We start from the raw sequence: 20,202 nt of genomic DNA on the forward strand, positions 1-20,202 counted from the left end.
GCTCATGTGTTCGAGGCCAGCCTGGGCAACAAAGTGAGACCCTGTCTAAAAAAAAAAAAGTGTTTGGTCACTTCATATTCACACTAGTTGTATATAAGACTTCTAGTAGGCCGGGCGCGGTGGCTCAAGCCTGTAATCCCAGCACTTTGGGAGGCCGAGACGGGTGGATCACGAGGTCAGGAGATCGAGACCATCCTGGCTAACACGGCGAAACCCCGTTTCTACTAAAAAATAGAAAAAACTAGCCGGGCGAGTTGGCGGGCGCCTGTAGTCCCAGCTACTCGGGAGGCTGAGGCAGGAGAATGGCGTAAACCCGGGAGGCGGAGCTTGCAGTGAGCTGAGATCCAGCCACTGCACTCCAGCCTGGGCGACTGCGAGACTCCATCTCAAAAAAAAAAAAAAAAAAAGACTTCTAGTTACTCCAGATCATCACTAGCGCTTGGTATAGTCCATCTTTTTAGCCCTTCTAATGAATGTGTAGTAATATCACATTGTGGTTTTAATTTCTCTAATGACTAATGTTGTTGGACATATTTTCATGTGCTTATTTGCCATCTATACATCTTCTTTAGTAAAGAGCATTCAAATCCCTTGCCCATTTTTAAAATTGGGCAGGTTGTTTTATTATTGAGTTTTGAAAATTCTTTGTGTATTCTGGACACAAGTTCTTTATCAGATAAGTGTCTTATAAATATTTTCTGCCAGGCTATAATTTGCCTTTTCCATCTCTTAACACTATCTTTCAAAGAGAAAAAGGTTTGACTTTTGAAGAACTCTAATTTACTAATTTTGTTATGGATTATGCTTTTGGTTTTGTATCTAACAAATCTTTGCCTACTCCAAGCTCAAAATGTTTTTTTCCCTAGCTGGACACAATGGCTTATGTCTATAATTCAAATGCTTTAGGAGGCCAAGGTGGGAGGATTGTTTAAGGCCAGGCGTTCAAAACAAGCCTGGGCAACATAGCAAGACCCCATCTCTAAAAAATAAAGTAAAAAGATTAGCTACCTGTGGTGGCACACATTTGTAGTCCCAGCTACTTGGGAGGCTGAGTCAGGAGGATTGCCTGAGCCCAGGAGTTTGAAGCTGCAGTGAGCTATGATTACACCACTGCACTCGGCCTGGGCAACAGGGCAAAATTCTGTCTCTAAAATATATACATATTTTTTCCCTATGTTTTTCCTGTGAACTTTTAATAGCGAAAAACTGTCAGTTTCTCAAAATCTGCCAGTTTCTCAAAATGTTTCCCAGTTATCTCAGCAAAAAACCACATTTCAACTGTATTGTTTCTCTGTCTTGGCCGGGTGCAGTGGCTCATGCCTGTAATCCCAGCACTTTGGGAGGCCAAGGCAGGCAGATCGTTTGGGGTCAAGAGTTCGAATGCCGGGCGCGGTGGCTCAAGCCTGTAATCCCAGCACTTTGGGAGGCCGAGACGGGTGGATCACGAGGTCAGGAGTTCGAGATCATCCTGGCTAACACGGTGAAACCCGTCTCTACTAAAAAATACAAAAAGCTAGCCGGGCGAGGTGGCTGGCGCCTGTAGTCCCAGCTACTCGGGAGGCTGAGGCAGGAGAATGGCGTGAATGGCGTGAACCCGGGAGGCGGAGCTTGCAGTGAGCTGAGATCCGGCCACTGCACTCCAGCCTGGGCGACAGAGCGAGACTCCGTCTCAAAAAAAAAAAAAAAAAAAAAAAAAAGAGTTCAAGACCAGCCTGGCCAACATGGTGAAACCTCGTCTCAACTAAAAATACAAAAATTAGCCAGGCGTGGTGGTGGGTGCCTGTAATCCCAGCTACTGGGGAGGCTGAGGCAGGAGAATTACTTGAACCTGGGAGGCAGAGGTTGCAGTGAGCCGAGATCGCACCACTGCACTCCAGCCTGGGCGACAAAGCCAGACTCTGTCTCAAAAAAATAAGAATAAACTGCATGTTTCTCTTTCTCAAGTTAAAAAGAAACAAAATAATCCAACCAACCATATCACAAATTCAATTAACTGATGCAAGTAAGAATAAATCATGTTAACTGGAATTATCATTGTCATTTGAATCTCAGCAGGATATGAAATTAGCTCTCTACATAGAAGCGAGATTAGGACATCATGGTTGTAATGGTCATTTTAGTTACAAAGGACAAAAACCCAGCAAAAATGAAGAGGTGGATTTCTGGCTTTAGACATATCAAGACTATAAACAATAGCATCTCTGCCTCACTCTCTATTGCTCAGTTGTGCTTTCTTCTGGCTTGTCTGTATTCTCAAGAAGGTTCTGCCAAGTCATGACAAATATGGCACTTCCTGGTACCACAAAGCAAGGAGGGAAGAGGTGGTTGTTTAGTAAAATTTCTTAGAAAAACTGGCCCACATTTTGGGAAAAATAAAGCTAGATTCCTACTTAATATCACATACAAAGGTGATTGTCAGTGGATTAAAGACCCAAATTTGAAAATAAATATATAAAGTTAAGTAAGAAAATGTGGGAGACTTTATGTTGAGAAGGAATTCTTCAATGAAACTCAAAAGCATAAGCCATAAGACAAAAATGTGATAAATTTAATCAACTCTTCGTATTCAGTGAAGACCACTGTGCAAGAGTTAACAAACAAGTAACAAGATAGGAGGAGACAGTTATAATGTCTATAACTGCTAAGTGGCTAATATCTAGAATATATAAGAGATTCATACATCAACAGGAAAAAGACAGGAACCCCAGTAAATGAGTAATTAATAAAAGGCAAAACCAAACAGGCTATACCAGGCATATGCTTGAATACTCAAACTCATTAGTAATCAGAGAAATAAGAATGAAAGACCATCAAGATTTCACTTTACACCTCTGGCAAAAATTAGAAAGATGGATAATGCAACTGTTGGCTGGTACTGGGGATTTTTCAAGATCTCTTTTTAAAAATAAAAGAAAAAAGGAATAAGCTTACCTTGTGCCACATAATTTATTCCTGGTTAAATATCCCAAAGGAATTTTGATACTGGCCCATCTGAAGACAAAGGAAACAGTATTATCACAGTCTAGTTTGTATTGATGGGAAATTGGATGCAGTCTGAGAGGTCACACTGGAGGAGTCAATAGGCAAAATATGGTGGAACACCGTGCAGCTGTTAGAAGAAAGGGATTAAATAAATATATAGCAACACGAACAATCTTTAAAACAGTGCTGATGTACTTATGAGAATGTCATTTATGTTAATTCAAAATACATGCATACAAATCAGCAATACACATTTAGAACGAAGACCGGTAAACAAAATGTGGATTTTTAAATGCCTTGGAGTGTTTGCCAGCAGTGGGAAGAGGATGGAAAGGGAAACGGGAGTAACAAGAGGATCAAGAAATAAAATGCAAGAGGTCTTGTGTGGACTGTGATAATGATGTCATGAACAATGACATCACTAACTCAGCCCTCTACATCTGAGGTTCAGCAAAAGAGAAACGTAAGAATTGCCCCGATCAGATAGATGTAATTGAGAATATTTTTTTTGTGAAGGAAATGGTTTAATTCCCAAAGGAAATTAAAGACGGCCACAAACTCCTTGGTGCACTCTATTTCTCTTCCCTTAAATCTGGGCTCTATGACTGCTTTACCAATAGAACTGTGCTAAAGTGACTGTGTACTAATTCTGGGCCAGCAAAAGTTCTGGGCTTCTGCTTCCTCCCTCTAGGAATCCTCACTCTTGGGAAACTCCCTCTCAGAATCCAGACACATGCTGTGAGAAGCCCAGGCCACATGGAGAGGCCACGTGTAGACGTTTCATCAGAGCGGCCCAGCTGAGCTCCAGCTTGGAGCTGTGAGCCATGACAGCCAGCTAGGCTTTCCAGCCTAATTAAACCCCAGGGCAACTACAGCCCCAGTTGATATCACAGGAGCAGGAGACCTACCAGCTGAGCCCAGTCAATCCACAGAATCATGAAGGTTTACACATATTGTTTTAAGCCTGCCGTATCTTGGGAAATTTGTTACACAGTGACAGATGAACCATATAATTGCCACATTGTTAAAGAATAATCAGAAGCATCCAAATCGCAGTAATGCTCAGAGTGATCCCCAAACCACAAATCGTTTCTTCAAAATTTACAAAAAGAAAAGGCAAAAAGCAAACTAATACTTTAAGAAGAGATGTGGTGATATTGAAATCAATCAAACAGGATGAGATTTTACACCTTCAGAAGGGTGGAGGTTTAGTGGTCTGCCAGATGTCCTACCCGTCCCAAATGGCCCAGAATGTTGGGGAGGCCACAAGGTCTCTGTTTCTTTCTCACTTTTCCTGTCCTCTCATACCTTGGTATTTCAGCCCAACTATTTGATCTGTAAACAAGAATTCTCTAATTTATTGCATGAGGTAATGTATATAAAAATACTTGATAAAATGTAAATACCTATAAAACTTTTTTTATTTTAATATATTTATTTGAGACCAGGTTATGAGACTGGCTAATTTTTGTATTTTTGGTAGAGATGAGATTTCATCGTGTTTTCCAGGCTAGTCTCAAACTTCTGAGCTCAAGCAATCTGCCTGCCTCAGCCTCCCAAAGTGCTGGGATTATAGGCATGAGCCACTGCACCTGACCAGTTATAATTTTTAAGTGTAATTAACAAAAAGCCCTTCCATTACTGTATCCTCAATTTCTAGGTATAAAGAATTTTAAAGGCCGGGCGCAGTGGTTCATGCCTGTAATCCCAGCACTTCGGGAGGCCAAGGCAGGCAGATCACTTGAGGGCAGGGGTTCGAGACCAACTTTGGCCAACATGGTGAAACTTTGTCTCTCTACTAAAAGTGCAAAATTTAGCCAGGCATGGTTGAGTATGTCTGTAATCCTAGCTACGCGGGAGGTTGAGGCAGCAGAATCACTTCTGCAGGTGGAGGTTGCAGTGAGCTGAGATCACGCCACTGCACTCCAACCTGGGTGACAGAGTGAGACTCTGTCTCAAAAAAAAAAAATTTTACAAACCACTATATTCAGGTTGCTTTCATATTTAGTCTGATGAATATTTGATCTGGACAATGTTATATGTATTTGGGACATCCATTTACAATCAGGAGATTTCACACAAAAATGTAAATGTTTATTTTCTCCTGAAAAATTGGAAGACGTGACAACATGAAGTCCTTGCATTTTCTAACGTCAACAATGGATATCTTACCCCAAGCTCCACTCAAAAAAGCAGAAACAGAGACAAGGATATGTGTTCAGGAGTTTGTTTTGGGAAGAGATCTGGGGACAAGAGAGAAACAAGGATGGAATGCCAGTGCGAGGATGTGTTGCAAGGTCACTGCTGCAGGCACCTGGAGCTCAATTCCACTGGGGACTCTAAGGAGCTGTGTAGGATGAGCCTCAGTTTTGTGCCAGAAAATAGAAGAAGGGTTATTTATCTATTAGTTCCTATCTTCCCTTGGTCAACAGTTACACCATAAGGTGTTAACTCTCGAACTTCCAGGTTTGCCAATGCAACCTCATGGCTGCACAGATTCTTGCAGCCATCCCATTCAGCAGCATGGCTTTCGGAAGCCCCAGGGGCAGAAAGCAAGAGATACACAATGCAGCTGAGGCAAGGTATTGTTAGGTTACACTTGTTCACAGCCAGTTTCTGCAGCAACTACTGGAAGAGATGGTCAAAAGAGGGGAACATGATGTGGAGGAGCTGAGAAGCAAGTACCTCAGGTCGCCAAACTTAACAAATTAGGATGAGCTTGTTTTCATCTATGAGAATCCACTGAATGGCCGGGCGCGGTGGCTCAAGCCTGTAATCCCAGCACTTTGGGAGGCCGAGACAGGCGGATCACAAGGTCAGGAGTTCGAGACCATCCTGACTAACACGGTGAAACCCTGTCTCTACTAAAAAATACAAAAAGCTAGCCGGGCGAGGTGGCTGGCGCCTGTAGTCCCAGCTACTCGGGAGGCTGAGGCAGGAGAATGGCGTAAACCCGGGAGGCAGAGCTTGCAGTGAGCTGAGATCCGGCCACTGCACTCCAGCCTGGGCGACGGCGAGACTCGGTCTCAAAAAAAAAAAAAAAAAAGAGAATCCACTGAGAGCTGTTGATTTTTAAAGCTTCTATTTACCATTTTCTTCTATTTTTGAGCACCATGGGTTCCTCCGCTCCTGCCCCAGTTATACAAGTCTCCACAGAGAGGGCAGCAATGTGTCCTATCTGCACAGAGACTCTAGCTTGGACGAGCTCTACAAAGAGGTCAGTGACCTCCCAGGATGCCAACCTTCTGTTTCCATATGTCAAGACATAAGTGCCTAATAACCAGCTAGGAGGATCTGACTCTTCTTAGGTTCTGCTCCTGCTTATATTTCTAGATATTAAAAGGCAGCCTATTTATTAAAAGTATAAACTTGCCCGAGTTTGAACTGGCTCCACCTCTTACCGTGTCCTCTCTGTGACTGAGATTTCTTATCTGTAAAACAGAAATTTAATATAACCTATGTCACAGGCTTATGGTTAAGATTCACTGAGTTAAGCTGGACATGGTGACTTGCACCTGTAATCCTAGTGACTCCAGAGGCTAAGGCAGGAGGATCGCTTGAGCCCAGGAATTAGAGGCTGCAGTGAGCTATGATCATGCCACTGCATTCCAGCCTGGGTGATGGGGAGACACCTGTCTGTGAGAAAAAAAAAAAATTCAGTGAGTTACTGCATGTTAAGTAGTTAGAACAGTGCCTGGCACTGAGTAAGCCAGCTCTTGGTAAAAACCCAGTTCCGTGTTGTGCACACATGCAACCAACTCCAGCTGTTCTCTTTGAGTAGGAGGAAAAACCGGTATGCATCTAGTTATTGAGGGGTTAGCAATGCTAGAATCCACTGCCTTTGTTAAATTCCCCACAGTGCAATACATAGAAAATACTATTGATGGGGCTCAGGACATGCCACCCTAAAATATGACGGCAGAAGACCAGAATATGCTACCCCAGATGTGCCCCTTTGGCTTAAGGATTATTTTTGAGAAACTGTAGACACAGGAGAAGCTCAGAAAAGTTACCCTTTTGAAAGACAAACTGACATTTATGAAGCAAATCTCCATTTTTAAAGGTGTCTCTCTCTCTGCACCAGAAAGAGAAGGATAACTAAATTACTAGAGACTCTTATCAATGGAGAAATAATTGATTAAAATGTCATAACAGGCTCACACCTGTAATCCCAGCACCTTGGGAGGCTGAGGTGTGCAAATGGCTTGAGCCCAGGAATTTGAGACCTGCCTGGGCAACATGGCAAAACCCCATTTCTACAAAAATTAGCTGGGCATGGTGGCACATGCCTACAGTCCCAGATACTTGGATGGCTGAGGTGGGAGGATCACCTGAGCCTGGGAGGTAAAGGCTGCAGTGAGCTGAAATAGAGCCACTGCACTCCAGCACGGGCAACAGAGTGAGATCCTGTCTTAAAAAGAAAAGAAAAAGTCAAAACAAACCTTGCCCTTGTTAAGATGCTTTTCTTGATCATCTCTCCCTAACCAGGCTTTCCCCATACCCTTCTTCCTTTGTTTCAGGAAACATGGTATTTAAGCCTGAACTCTCAGACAACTTTTTGAGATCTACTCTAGGAGATTTACTTATTTCTCTGGGTATCTCTCATATGTACAGGAGATATACTGCTATTAAACTTCTGTTTGCTTTTCTCTTGTTAATAAAGAGTAATTAATAATGCTCCTCTTTTTACAAATGGGGATACTTAAGTATCAGAGTGATACAAACAATGAAAGCTCACACCACTTGTTCCTGGAGGTGAGATTTAAGCCCAGGGGTTGGGTGCTATGGTCACTCCCTTAACCATTCTTCTAGAGCTGGTGTTCTCCGGCCTCTGCTCCTGTCCCTTCCAGGACCCAGCTCTCTAAGGCAGCTCAGGAGGGTGATCATGTCCTCAGGCCTTTTGTTTTTTGATTGGAACATCTGGAGCTACAAATTCCTTCATGGCCCAAAAGGAATGAGGCTACACTGATAGAATTAATAGGCAGTGGTAAGATTTTAAGCTTGTGCACTCAGCCTTGCAACGTCAATAATCTTCCTTCTAAAAACATTGTCACTGCAATAACCCCAGCCCAGTTAAAACTGCTCAGTGTAGGCCGGGCACAGTGGCTCATGCCTATCATCTCAGCAATTTCAGAGGCCGAGGTGGGCAGATCGCTTGACCTCAGGAGATCAAGACCAGCCTGGGCATCATAGTGAGATGCCATCTCTACTAAATACATGAAAAAATAGTCAGACATAGTGGTGCACACCTCTGGTCCCAGCTACTCAGGAGGCTGAGATGGGAGGATCGCTTGAGTACGGGGGCAGAAGTTACAATGAGCTGAGATCATGAGACTGCACTCCAGCCTGGGCAACAGAGTGAGACCCTGTCTCAAAAAAAAAAAGACTGCTCAATGATAAGGACAATAATAACAAACATTACAGAGTACTTACTTACTAGGTGCCAATTCCACAGCAAGTGCTTGACATGTCTCATTTAATCTGCTAAACAATGAGTTGAGTACTACTGTTACCCCCACCATGTTTCAGATGAGGAAACTGAGGCTTACAATGCTTAAGTTAGGGTCACAGGTAGCCAGGAAGCAGTGCTGCTGAAATATCAACTGAAGGAGCCCAATCACTTCCTTCTGTAGTATTTTATTTCCAGAATGTCTCCTAAACCACTAGCTTTTCTATAAATCTGCATGCACGCACCATCACCCGGACTACAATAAAAAAGCAATCAAATGATAACCTTAATAAAAGCATTTAAAACATTATTTTTCATATCCAAACCTGTATTTGTTCCAATCTGTGTTTGAATGGGAAGGAGGAAATTCTGTTGACCTCCTCATTAGTCAATCCTCCCCCACCAGACTGATTCAGCCCCATAAACAATGGATATAATTATACTGAACAATGGTGTGTTCATTTCTATGTCTAGACATAGAGTTTACATTTGAAAACAAAAGAGAACAGAAAAGAGAAGGCACCCTACTGGTTTGTTCGTTTTAAGATAGAGTCTTGCTCTGTCGCCCAGGCTGGAGTACAGTGGTGGGATCTCTGCTCACTGCAACCTCCACCTCCCGGGTTCAAGCAGTTCTCTTGCCTCAGCTTCCCGAGTAGCTGGGATTACAGGTGCCTGCCATCACGTCTGGCTAATTTTTGTATTTTTAGTAGAGACAGGGTTTTGCCATTTTGGCCAGACTGGTCTCAAACTCCCAACCTCAGATAATCCACCCACCTCGGCCTCCCAGAATGCTGAGATTATAGGCATGAGCCACTGTGCGCGGCCCCTACTGTTTTGTAATTATTTGTAGCAAATTTTTCTTAGCCTGGATGCTTCCCTTTTGATTAGGATATTCAGAGTATCAGGAATTTTCTTGAAAAACATTCTTATGTAAAGCTAGCAGTGTTAATTTAGGAATAAAACACAAATACATTTAAACAGTCTCTAGTGTGAGTAGAAACAAGTCATTTTAAACCAGAGGATTTAGAAAATCATGAATGTGTGAAAGTTTGATGAAGAATAAGTCATTTTCATAGTATCAAAGTATCTTCCCACAAACTACATGTTAATTGTAAAAAGAAAAATAGTAACTTGACAGTGACAAAACCTGGACAAGCTTCATCAAATGACCCAAGTTAACATCATCAATATTGGGACAAAGTGACATCAGGAAAACCGATGTTGTGTGTCTCCAGAAATGATACACTAAGAATGGCACATCATTTCTGCTCAAAAATGCATAACCTGAATTTAATATGAAGAAATTTCAGATAAATTCAAATCAAGGAACATTGTACAAAATAACCAGCCTGTGTTCTTCGAAGGTGTCAGTGTCACGAATAACAAAGAAAAACTGAAGAACTATTTTCAGATTAAAGAAGAACAAAGTACAATTGAATGGGTTTCAGCATGTTTACAGAGTTGTGCAGTCATCACCACTGCCGAATTCCAGAACATTTTCATCACCCCCCAAAAAGCCCATTCCTATTAACAGTGCTCCCCGCAACCCCTGGCCATCAATGATCTTTCTATGTCTATGGGTTTGCCTATTCTGGACCCCTCTCATAAACAGAATCACAATATGTGGCCTTTGGAGGCTGGCTTCTTTCACTTAACATGTTTTAAAGGATAATCCATGTTGTCACGTGTATCAGTACTTCATTACTTTTTATGGCTGAATACCATTACATTGTAGGGATATACCACATTTTGTGTATCTATCTGTCATTAGTTGATGAACATTTGGATTGTTTTCACCTTTTGGCTATTATGAATAATGTTGCTATGAATATTTATATATAAGTATGTATAAGTACTTGGGGAACTTTTTTTTTGAGACAGCCTCACTCTGTCACCCAGGTTGGAGTGCAGTGGTGCGATCTTGGCTCACTGCAACCTCCACCTCCCAGGTTCAAGTGATTCTCCTGCCTCAGCCTCCCAGGTAGCTGGGATTACAGGCATGTGCCACCATGCCTGGCTAATTTTTTGCATTTTTAGTAGAGATGATTTCACCATATTGGCCAGGCTAGTCTTGAACTCCTGGCCTCAAGTGATACACCTGCCTCAGCATCCCAAAGTGCTGGGATTACAGGTGTGAGACACCACACCCAGGCTCAAACATATGTTTTCAATGCTCCTGGGTATATACCTAGGAGTAGAATTGCTAGGTCACATGGTAACTCTATGTTTACGTTTTTTATGAACTTCCAAGTTGCTAGCAAAAGTGGTTGTACTGTTTTACGTTTTGACCAGGAAATATATAAGGGTTCCAATTTCTCCACATCTTTGCCAACACTTGTTACTGTCCATCTTTTTTATTATAGCCATTCTAGTGAGTATGAAGCAGTATCTCATTGTGATTTTGATTTGCATTTCTTTAACAATTAATGGTGTTAAAGATCTTTTCATGTGCTTTTTGGCAATTTGTATGTCTTTACAGAAATGCCTGTTTAGATCCTTTGCCAATTTTTAAATTGGGCTTTTTATCACAGAGTTGTAAGAGTTTTTAAATATATTCTAGATACTAGACCCTATCAGTGCTGCTCCAACCCACTTAGCATAAAGGAACCAATTTTGAGTGACGTCCCAAAGCAATAAAAGACTCTGCAGCAAATCCAGGCTGTGGTACAAGCCACTGTGCCACTTGGGCCTTTGGACACATAACACTTTGAATGTTCTTTGGTTAAAAAATATGTATTTATTTATTTTTAATTAATTAATTAATTAATTTTATTTATTTATTTTTTGAGACGGAGTCTCACTCTGTCGCCCAGGCTGGAATGCAGTGGTGCAATCTTGGCTCACTGCAAGCTCTGCCTCCCAGCTTCATGCCATTCTCCTGCCTCAGCCTCCCCAATAGCTGGGCCTACAGGCACCTGTCACCATGCCCAGCTAATTTTTTGTATTTTTAGTAGAGACAGGGTTTCACCGTGTTAGCCAGGATGGTCTCGATCTCCTGACCTCTTGATCTGCCCGCCTCGGCCTCCCACAGTGCTGGGATTACAGGCGTGAGCCACCACGCCCAGCCAAAAAAAAAAAAAATTTTTTTTTAAAGGCACTAGACAAAGCCACTGGTGAGCCCCATGAGGAGAATCTTAGCACACGTATGTATAATTCCAGAGCAAAGCCATGCCCTCTTTTGCTGTTAATTATTCTCCTTTTAAGAAGCAGTTTCTGATTTACTACTAAGCCCTGCTAGAGACTGAATGTTTGACTATGGGAAGTCAAGCATAGCTATGTGCTTTATCATGACATTTCAATCAATCATGAACCACACATACAACAATGGTCCCATAAGATTATAATGGAGCTTAAAAACTCCTATTGGAAGGTTGGGCATAGTGGCTCATACCTGTAATCCCAGCACTTTGGGAGGCCAAGACAGGAGGATCAGGAGTTTGGGACTAGCCTGGACAACACAGTAAGACTCTGTCTCTACCAAAGTAAAAATTTAAAAACTCTAAAAATGAATTTCTGTCACCTAGTGACATTGTAGCTGTTATAACATTGTAGCACAACACATTACTTGTGCATTTATGGTGATACCGATGTAAACAAATCTGTACTGCCAGTTACGTAAAAGTGTAGCACATACAATTAGGTAAGCACATACTACTTGATAATGATAATAAATGACTTGTTACTGGCTTATGTATTTACTATACTATATTTTTAATCATGGTGTCTACTCTTTGTACTCATTAAAAAAGGAAAAGGGGTTAACTGTTAAACAACCTGAGGCAGGTCCTCCAGGAGGAACTCCAGAAGAAGACACTGTTATCATAAGAGATGACAGCTCTATGGCATGTTATTGCCTCTGGAGATCTTCCAGTGGGAGAAAATATTGAGGTAGAAAATAGTGACATTGATGACTCTGACCCTATGTAGACCTAGGAGAATATTTGTGTTTGTGTCTTACTTTTTTCTTTTTTTTTAAGCAGAGTCTGGCTCTGTTGCCCAGCCTGGAGTGCAGTAGTACAATCCCAGCTCACTGCAACCTCTACCTTCCAGGCTCAAGCGATCCTCCCACCTCAGCCTCCTAAGTAGCTAGGACCACAGGCATGCACCACCATGCCCAGCTAATTTTTTGTATTTGTAGTAGGGATGGGGTTTCACCATTTTGCCCAGGCTGGTCTTGAACTCCTGAGCTCAAGTGATCCTCCCTCCTGATCCTCCCAAAATGCTGGGATTACAGGCATGAGTCACTGTGCCCAGCCTTGTGTTTGTGTCTTAGCTTTTAACAAAAAATTTAAAAAGTAAAAAACAAAATATTTTTTCTTTTTTTGATACAGCCTCACTCTGACACCTAGGCTGGAGTTCAGTGGCGCAGTCACAGTTCACTGCAGCCTCAACCTCCTGGGCTCGAGCTATCATTTCACCTCAGCCTCCTAAGTAGCAGGGACTACAGGCACACACCATCATGCCCACCTAATGTTTATGTTTTTCATAGAGACGAGGTTTCACCATGGTGCCCAGGCTGGTTTCAAACTCCTGAGCTCAAGAGATCCACCCAGCTTGGCCTCCCAAAGTGCTGAGATTACAGGCACACACCACTGCCCACTGTGCCCGGCCCAAAAATTTTAAAATAGAAAAAAACTTATATAATAAGGATATAAAGAAAGAATATGTTTGTACAGCTGCAGTATGTGTTTGTATGTTAAGCTAAGTGTTATTACAAGAGTCAAAAAGGTTTCTTAAACTTTATAAGGTAAAAATATTATTGAAGAAAAAATATTTTTTATACATTTAGCATAGCCTAAGTGTATAGTGTTTATAAAACCTACAGTAGTGACTGGGCACAGTGGCTCATGCCTGTAATCCCAGCACTTTGGGAGGCCAAGGCGGGTGGATCACCTGAGGTCAGGAGTTCGAGACAAGCCTGCCCAACGTGGTGGAACACCATCTCTACTAAATATACAAAAAATTAGCTGGGCATGGTGGCGGACACCTGTAATCCCAGCTACTCAGGAGGCTGAGGCAAGAGAATCGCTTGAATCTGGGAGCCGAGATCGTGCCACTGCACTGTAGCCTGGGCAACAAGAGCGAAACTCCGTCTCTAAATAAATAAATAAATAAATAAAACAAAGTCTACAGTAGTGCACAGTAATGGCCTAGGCTTTCATATTCACTCACTAACTCACCCAGAGCAACTTCTAGTCCTGCAAGCACCATTCTTTTTTTTTTTTTTTTTTTTTTGAGACGGAGTCTCGCTCTGTCGCCCAGGCTGGAGTGTAGTGGCTGGATCCTGGCTCACTGCAAGCTCCGTCTCCTGTCTCCTGGGTTCACGCCATTCTCCTGCCTCAGCCTCCCAAGTAGCTGGGACTACAGGCACCCGCCACCTCGCCCGGCTAGTTTTTTTTTATGTTTTAGTAGAGACGGGGTTTCACCGTGTTAGCCAGGATGGTCTCGATCTCCTGACCTCGTGATCCGCCCGCCTCGGCCTCCCAAAGTGCTGGGATTACAGGCTTGAGCCACCGCGCCCGGCCGCAAGCACCATTCTTAAGTGCCCTGTACAGGTGCACTATTTTTCATCTTTAATACTGTATCTTTACCGTACCTTTTCTGTGTTTAGATATCCAAATACTTACCACTGTGTTACAATTGCCTACGGCATTCAGCACAGTAACATGCTGTACATGTTATAGTCTAGGAGCAATAGGCTATACTGTATAGCCTTGGTATGTAGTAGGCTATACCACCTAGTTTTGAGTAAGAACATCTATGATGTTCACACAGTGATGAAATCGCCTAATGATGTATATCTCAGAACATATCACTGTGGTTAGGTGACGCGTGACTGTAACTCTATGAACAAGGAACTCTCTGACCTGCTGATATGAGTTGGCTCTGTGTCCCCACCCAAATCTCCTGTCCAATTGTAGTTGCCAGTGTTGGAGGAGGAGCCCGATGGGAGATGATTGAATCATGGGGGTGGACTCACCCCTTGCTGTTCTCGTGGTAGAGTTCTCATGAGATCTGGTTGTTTGAAAGTGTATAGTACCTCACCAGATGCAATGGCTCACTCCTGTAATCCCAGCATTTTGGAAGGCCGAGGCAGGTGGGTCACCTGAGGTCAGGAGGTCGAGACCAGCCTGACCAACATGGTGAAACCCCATCTCTACTAAAAATATAAAATTAGCCAGGTGTGGTGGTGCATGTCTGTAATCCCAACTACTCAGGTGGCTGATACAGGAGAATCGCTTGAACCCAGGAAGGGGAGGTTCCAGTGAACTGAAATCGTGCCACTGCACTCCAGTCTGAGCAACAACAGCAAAACATCTATTTAAAAAAAAAAAAAAAAGGTCTTTAAGTAATTTTGAGTTGATTTTGGCTAGGCACAGTGGCTCATGCCTGTAATCCCGGCACTTTGGGGAGCAGAGGCAGGTGGATCACCTGAGGTCAGGAGTTCCAGACCAGCCTGACCAATACGGTGAAACCCGATCTCTACTAAGAATACAAAAATTAGCCAGGCATGGTGACCTGCACCTATAGTCCCAGCTACTGGGAAAGCTGAGACAGGAGAATTGCTTGAACCTGGGAGGCAGAGGTTGCAGTGAGCTGAGATTGCACCACTGCACTGCAGCCTGGGTGACAAAGCGAGACTCCATCTCAAAAAAAAAAAAAAGAAAGAAAGAAAGTATATAGCACCTCCCCTTTTTCTCTCTCTCCCTCTCTCTCCCATTAGCCATGCGAAGATGTGCCTGCTTCCCCTTCACCTTCTGCCATGATTGTAGTTTTCTTGAGGCCTCTCCAAAAGCAGAAGCCTGTACAGCCTGCAGAACTGTGAGTCGATTAAATGATTAAATCTCCTTTCTTTATAAATTACCCAGTCTCAGATACTCAGGTATGTCCTTTTTTTTTTGAGACAGAGTTTCTCTCTTGTCGCCCAGGGTGGAGTGCAATGATGCAATCTCAGCTCACTGCAACCTCCGCCTCCTGGGTTCAAGCAATTCTCCTGCATCACCGTCCCGAAGTAGCTGAGATTACAGGCACCTGCCACAATGCCCAGCTAATTTTTTTGTATTTTTAGTTGAGACAGGGTTTCACCATGTTGGCCAGGCTGGTCTTGAACTCCTGGCCTCAGGTGATTCACCGCCTTGGTCTCCCAAAGTGTCAGGATTACAGGTGTGAGCCACCACACCCAGCCATCTTTTCATTGAGACAGAGTTTTGCTCTGTCGCCCAGGCTGGAGTGCTGTGGTGCAATCTCAGCTCACTGCAGCCTTCACTTACCAGGTTCAAGCAATTCCGCTTCAGCCTCCCAAGTAGCTGGGACTACAGGCACCTGCCACCATGCCTGGCTAATTTTTGTATTTTTAGTAGAGATGCGGTTTTACCATGTTGGTCAGGCTGGTCTTGAACTCCTGACCTCAAGTGATACACCTGCCTCAGCCTCCCAAAGTATTGGGATTACAGGCATGAGCCACCATACCTGGCCTCAGGTATGTCTTTATAGTGTGAGAACGGACTAATACACCTGCCAAGCCATGAAGTGAGGCATGTGCAGCAATCCATCATCAGATGGTGGCGGTATATATGATACGGAATGAAGCACGCCTAGAAGGGATAAGTAAGTCATATAGGCACATGGCTCTGACTTGTTCAATATCTACTCCTCCTTTGACACCTACTCTTGATGCATTGCTGCCCCTCCATCAGTCCACATCCATGGTCTTGTGTAGACTCTCCTATGACCAGCTTTGCCAAAAAGCTCACACCTGGCTTACAGATATGTCCGTAAAATGCATTGACTAATGGCTACTGGACAATGCAAATATTGTATATTTTCATCATTGTAGAAAATTCTGTTAGAAAGTGCTGACTCAATTTTGCTGATTGCATTCCTCCTGGTTTATTTAACGTGTTCTTCTGCCTTCCAAATTTTCTGTAGTTGGATCTAGAGGCTTAATCAACTTTGTTTTTTTGTTTTGTTTTGTCTATTTGCTTGCTTGCTTGACTGATTTTTTGCCAAGACTGCTTCATATTGTGTTCTTCAATTAGGAGGCACATAATAACTTTATCTCTCATCATCAGCTATTGATGGTCAATAATAGATCGATAACTCCATTAGGGATTTACATGTAGTTATATTCTAATTTTTTCATTTCTTCTTTGTGTATCAGCTGGACTACTTCTATAAAGAACACTTCCACTTCCCCTCACCTACTATTTGGTGACATAGAAGTACTGTACCAAATGGCGATACTCGAAAGGCAGCATACATACCTGATTCTCTACTTTTATTTCCAAGCTTTCCAAATGAGTTATTTTCTACCATCCTGCAACAGTGACTAAATAATTTGAGCAGCACTATAAACTCATGAATTTACATTTATTTTATGTGTTTCAATCCATTGCAATTTTTTCTTTTTTTCTTTTTTTCCTTTTCTTTTTTTTTTTTTTTTTTTTGACACAGAGTCTCTCTCTGTCACCAGGCTGGAGTGCAGTGGCGCGAACTTGGCTCACTGCAAGGTCCACCTCCGGGTTCATGCCATTCTCCTGCCTCAGCCTCCCGAGCAGCTGGGACTACAGGAGCCCGCCCCCACACCTGGCTAATTTTTTGTATTTTTTTTTTAATAGAGATGGGGTTTCACCGTGTTAGCCAGGATGGAACCACCCATTGTATTTTTTAACACTCAGATTATCTCACATTTGACCGGTGCAACCTCTTTAAGGTGATTTCTGAATACTTTTGACACCAACCTCTTTGATAGCTTCCTAGAAAGCTGCTTTGACAAGATGCTCCAGGCTTATCTTGCATATTTAATTTTCTATCCCACACTTCGAAGCAACCATTTTCCCCAAAGAGTCTTGAGTTTCCCAGTGTGAAATGGTCTTTGAAAACCACTCGCTGGGTGCCTGGGGTGCTCATTTCTCTTTGGTTTATCACTGTTTCTAGACCTTTTCAATGGGCAGATCTAGGAAATGTAGAGAGAAGAAAAAGACCATCAACCTCATAGAAAAATGGACTGAAGATTTTAAAAGACACTTCACAAGAAAACAAAATGCAATGTCCTTTAGCCATATGAAAAGATGCACAACCTTGTTCATAATAAGAGAAAATTAAACTAATTCTGATAATTTCTCATCTCCCACACGGACAAAATCTAAAGTTTGATAACACACTCTCTTGGCAAGTTTGTGCAGAAACAGACACTCAAATGTTGCTGGGGAAATGCAAACTAGTAAAGCCTATATGGAGGAATCTGTCTATATCTAGCACAGTTACATATGAATTCATTTTTTAACCCAGGAATCTTATCTCTCAGACTCTATCTTAGAATACCCCGATGGGAGATGATTGAATCATGGGGGTGGACTTACCCCTTGCTGTTCTCGTGGTAGAGTTCTCATGAGATCTGGTTGTTTGAAAGTGTATAGTACCTCACCAGGCGCAGTGGCACACGCCTGTAATCCCAGCAGTTTGGGAAGCCGAGGCAGGTGGATCACCTGAGGTCAGGAGTTTGTGACCAGCCTGACTAACGTGGTGAAACCCCGTCTCTACTAAATACAAAAAAATTAGCTGGGCATGGTGGCGCATGCCTGTAATCCGAGCTACTTGGAAGGCTGAGACAGGAGAATCGCTTGTACCTGGGAGGTGGGGGGTGCAGAGAGCCGAGATCGTGCCATTGCACTCCAGCCTGGGCAACAAGAGCAAACTCCGTCTCAAAAAATAAATAAATAGGTAAATAAATAAGTATAAATAAATGTAAGATATATACACAATAAAATACTATCCAGCACCCCAAAAAAGAAAAGAAAATTTTGCCATTTGTGGCAACTTGGATGAACCTGGAGGACATTATGCTAAGTGCACTAAGCCAGGAACAAAAAGACAAATACCCCATGATCTCACCTGTAATGGAACTAATAGAAGTAGACAGTAGGATGGTGATTACCAGGGGCTGAGGGGAGGGAGTGGAGAGGGAAAGAAGAACTGTTAATCAAAGGGCACAAAGTTTCAGTTTGGCGAGACGAGTAAGTTCTAGAGAGCCACCCCACAGCATGGTGACTATAGTTAATAATAGTGGACTATATCTTCCAAAATTGTTTAGTGAGATTTTCAGTGTTCTTATCACAAAGAAATAAGTATGTGAGGTGATGGATATGTTAATTAGCCTGATTTAATCATTCTACAATGTATTCACGTATCAAAACATCACACTTTACCCCATAAATATATACAATTATCATCTGTCAATTAAAAATGAAATATGGCCAGGCACGGTGGCTCATGCCTGTAATCCCAGCACTTTGGGAGACCAAAGCAGGCAGATTGCTTGAGTCCAGGAGTTCGAGACCAGCCTGGGCAACATGGCAACACGGTGAAACCCTGTCTCTACAAAAACAAACAAACAAAAATTAGCTGGACATGGAGGTGCATTCCTATAAACCTAACTACTAGGGAGGCTGAAGTGGGAGGATCACTTGAGCCTGGAAGGTCGAGGCTGCAGTGAGCTGTGAGCATGTCATTGCACTCCAGCCTGGGCAACAGAGCAAGGCTGCGTCTCAAAAAAATAATAAAATGAAATAAAACATAAGGGACATGAAATAAAGCAAATTACCATGACAGGAAGTCAGATAACAAGCCTTGCCAGTCTACAAGTGCTTTGGGACAAGCTGTCGTGACAGCTGAGTGGGATTTCCCAGTATTTCCTGCAATTGAGCAAGGTCCAACTGCTTGCAAGGTTAATGAAATATGGCTGGTCACCAAAGGAAGTTAAACAGTAGCAAAGATCCAAAACAAAGTTACCTGCAGGACAAGATACCTAGGTTTATTTCCATTTGCATTATTTGCTATAAATAGTGAGGCCTTGGCCCTCCTTGTCCCACCCTAAGGAAATGGACTATTGCTCTTTCTTTGGTTTTATTGGTAAATGAAAGGGCAAAGGTGGAAGACGTACCCACAGTCAATAAAGTTCTCAGACTGAACCAGTTGAACTGAGGAGGAGAAACAAGAGACCGTATGCACAGGGATATCTGGTAGTCCAGGCAGAAATAAGTCAGAGAAGAGATATTTCTTCTCTGAGATGTATCAGAAAGATAGTGGCTAAGCCATCATAGACACAACAAATACAAGTTGAGTGGAGGAACACAGACCCCAATCAGTCTCACTATGTGGTTACTTATGTATGTAGTTCAGCTAAGTTCTTTACATTCATATTGAAACTGGTTTAAATCTGACAGTTTTGAGGGAGACACTATCAGACACTCTCAAAACAAGAAATCTGTTTAAAAATGCCTACCCTGACTGTAGAATAATTTGTGATATGGTACCACCTAGTGGTCAATGGCAAATGTGTGTTTTCAAGTTAGGCATGTACAAGCAAAGGCACAAAAGTATTCAATACATATGTAAAATGCATATCCGCAAGGATCACTGTCCTTTATAACCTGATAGTCAATGTTTTGAAAACCATTGTTTTTCATATATATTTTCCCATTTTAAATTGTTTTCTCTACCTTTTCCTTAATGGTAGTTAGTATTCCATGACATGGAGTAGTCTCCATTTATCTAGCCAATCTTCCACAATGATCATGTGAGATATTTTCCAATTTTTTGCTATTTCAAAGAATATTACAACCACCATCTTTTTACATGTAACTTGTCTTCCTTTGCATGATAACTGTGCAGATACATGTCAATAGAGGGCTCTGGCCGGGGCCGGTGGCTCACGCCTGTAATCCCACCACTTTGGGAGCCCAAGGCTGGCAGATCACCTGAGGCCAGGG

General features: G+C 42.6%; 1 long non-coding RNA gene across 1 annotated transcript in view; it reads right to left on the reverse strand.

Annotated features, from left to right (window-relative positions):
- Positions 1 to 20,202, reverse strand: part of LOC117084306 — a 41,273-nt gene continuing 21,071 nt past the window's right edge. Inside the window, exons 2-4 of the long non-coding RNA XR_004437395.1 lie at positions 17,173 to 17,387; positions 2,932 to 3,109; positions 1 to 45 (exon numbers count right to left, since the gene is read on the reverse strand). This is a non-coding gene — a long non-coding RNA (uncharacterized LOC117084306). The remainder of the gene's footprint in view (positions 46 to 2,931; positions 3,110 to 17,172; positions 17,388 to 20,202) is intronic.

The sequence above is a fragment of the Trachypithecus francoisi genome, unplaced genomic scaffold (assembly GCF_009764315.1).
Source record: "Trachypithecus francoisi isolate TF-2019V2 unplaced genomic scaffold, Tfra_2.0 Lachesis_group0, whole genome shotgun sequence".
NCBI lineage: Eukaryota > Metazoa > Chordata > Mammalia > Primates > Cercopithecidae > Trachypithecus > Trachypithecus francoisi.